Source organism: Protomyctophum parallelum, assembly GCF_964188405.1.
Source record: "Protomyctophum parallelum genome assembly, chromosome: 1".
Lineage (NCBI taxonomy): Eukaryota > Metazoa > Chordata > Actinopteri > Myctophiformes > Myctophidae > Protomyctophum > Protomyctophum parallelum.
Window position 1 is genome coordinate 54,108,906 of NC_139697.1, and position 3,104 is coordinate 54,112,009.

General features: G+C 39.1%; 1 long non-coding RNA gene across 1 annotated transcript; it reads right to left on the bottom strand.

Moving 5' to 3' along the window:
* Positions 1-1,072: 1,072 nt before the first annotated feature.
* Positions 1,073-2,473, bottom strand: LOC310861014. Its single transcript, XR_014569450.1, has 3 exons — positions 2,351-2,473; positions 2,108-2,215; positions 1,073-1,272 (listed from the first exon to the last, which is right to left on the bottom strand). It is a non-coding gene; the product is annotated as an uncharacterized lncRNA (long non-coding RNA).
* Between the last annotated feature and the right edge of the window lie 631 nt (positions 2,474-3,104).

Consider the following 3,104-nt stretch of genomic DNA (forward strand, 5'->3'; position numbering starts at 1 on the left):
ATTTGCATTATACAGACTCGTGGGTTCTGTAGTTTGAACACAAGACAGAACTTTCAAACTGCTGCAAGGCCAACTTTCACAAAGCCTCAGAGAGTTCAGTCAAAGTCAATCACCCCAAAACCATTTAATCAGTGCTTAACCCTGTAACACCCAGCGTTGCAATAATACAACATATTTAATTGATTAATTCATATATTTTCTTATGATCTTTTTCCACCTAAACGTCATCATTGATGTTCATTTCCCTGATAAAAGTAAGTAAATGTGATCATTAGAATGTCAAGATGAAACAACACGTTCAGATTTTAGACACACAAATATATATAAACACTGCAGAGCATGATCAGACATGACACAACAGCAAGGAAACTGAAAACACATTGTTCAGAGCATGTAGTTACAGTTTGTATGTATACTGAGTATACCGTAAATGCAAAAGGGTAGCCTACAGTAATCCTAACTCAATACAGTAGATATATTATGTACTGTAGCAAATAATACAGCTTTGAATGTCTGCATGTTCAGCACTTGCACCAAAATATAGCAAAGGTCTTTACACACTGGATCATTCATCTCATGCGATTACATTATTTTATACTGTTGTTTATAGTATGTTATGAGTATACTAAGTATACACACAGAACACAAATATTACGGGGCCATACAGTTATCTAATAATTCTCCTCTACAAGGTCAGTTTTTCACCGTGAATACAAGCATCTGCAAATAAAACAACGACAAAGTATAATAATAATAATAATAATAAAGCTTTATTTATATAGCACCTTTTAAGAACAAGTCACAAAGTGCTTAACAGAAAAATAAAAATAAATAAAAAAAACATGGATCAAAAAGGCATAGACAGAAGATAAGTTTTTTTTTTTAACAGTTTGATGTGAAATATGCATGAACCATTTGTTTATTCGTCTCACTCCCGGTGTGTAAAGGACATTAAAACCATTGAGAAACCTGGGGAATTACAGTTGTCACTGTAGTTAAAACCATTGAGAAACCTGGGGAATTACAGTTGTCACTATAGTTAACTGGTATGGTTATGCTGTTCCTTTTTTCTCATAAAGCAAAGCTCGGCGTGGCATGTCAAAGCATCGTCACAAAAACACCTGGTTGTCGGGAGCCTTTTTGCGTCGGGTGGCCCCCGTTGTCACACAGAACCCTCAAATGGTGGCGGTGGACTCCAGATGGGTGACGAGTTTCTGGACCCACTCTTGAGTCGGGGAAGCACAGATCTTGGCTCCATTCTTCATTGTGAACCTATATAGAACAGACCGAGACGGAGAGAACATTTTCATCAGAAAGGTGTTTCATTTGGTCAGCTATAATAGTGTGTTCCTTTGAGAGCAGACTTTGTTGGTTGTTTTCGATCAATCGGTCTCCACCAGGAACCTTTCCTGATTAGAGGTTCAGGCCACTACACACTACTGCCCTCCTCAGCCCTCACACCTCAACCGCCAATCCGATTCGGACCTGACGTTATGCTGTCATAACTGTATTGCACTGTATTGTCACTTCACTTGCACTTTGTTTTGTGTTTTTGTGTTTTTCTTTGCACTATAGATGTTTGTTTATGTCCTGTGTATATAAGAATGAGAGTGTTCTGAGCAAAATAATGTCCATTGTATTTATACTCTGTATCTATACATAATATGTATAGATACAGAGTATACATACAATGGAAATTATTATTATTATTATTATTATTATTATTATTATGACAAATAAACCTGAACCTGTCATGACAGTCAGTATGATGACTCACACCATATACGGGTCTGAAGTGGGAACTCTAGTCTAGGCTATATGGTGGTCTGAGTCATATTATTGTGAACAATATGGTTATGTCTGAGTCAAAGTGACCCACCCATTAGCCAATTTAAATATACACACAGCAGCACCTTTTTAACCTGTGTACATGACTTTATTTCTAGATAAAATGGTTCAATCTGCATTGGCATGATACATTCACAATAGTACGGTAACTGTCGTGAGTTACTGCTTATATTTATTTGTCTGTGTGTGTGTGCGTGCGTGTGCAGCGTGTGTGTGTGTGTGTGTTTGTGTGTGTGTGTAAGAATAGCTTAATACTCACACAACAGCATAGCTAGCACAGTGAACATTTGTGCGTTCAAACGTCACCACTTTGACCTTATTCAGGCGTGCGGCGCGAAACTTGAAGCAGCACTCGGCTGGACCAAAGCTGTCTGGAAGAGACAGACAGACAGACAGACAGAGTTAGAAAGAGACAGAAATACACAGGCAGGTTTATGGAATTAACAAGAAAAAGAATTACGTCATTCTATATCATCATTAAAACCAGATGAGCCAAATAGACTTACTCTCTGCTGCCTGGACATCCAGAGATGAGAACAGCAGCACGCAGACCACTAGAATAACTGGCATCTTCTTCATCCCCATGGTCATCATTATTACTATGATTATTATTGAATATGGTTGTAGTCTGGACTTGTAGCGTTATCTGCTTCACTGCATCTATGATGCTCTCTCTGTTCTATCGGCCCTTTTATTTGCGTAGGTGGGTGGAAAGTGTGTGTGTGTGTGTGTGTGTGTGTGTGTGTGTGTGTGTGTGTGTGTGTGTGTGTGTGTGTGTGTGTGTGTGTGTGTGTGTGTGTGTGTGTGTGTGTGTGTGTGTGTGTGTGTGTGTGTGTGGAAACAAGCTGTGGTCAATGTTCACATATCCAGAACGGAAGGCTCAGAGGTTTAAAGTTAGTTAGTATACCACATCTTAACAATGTGCGAGCTTCCAGGATGTGCCGAGCTGATGCACATAGACGTGCACTATCAATTTGTCTAGACTGCACAATATGCTTACTGTGCACGCTGTGGCGTTTCAATGCTACATAGCCATTCTTATGTGTATTGTTGTATTTCATTTATTTAGGGATATCATGCCATGCACACGCACGTGCAAGACCCGCAACACATTATTACTTGCAAGCATGTGCACGTGGGACAAAGATTTATTCCGTAAAAGCACTAATGTGTTTTTTGGCACACTTGTGCCCTATAATTAGCCCTTAACTAAAGCATTGTATGTCCTCCTAATTCATCGATTTTGGTTGCGTTTG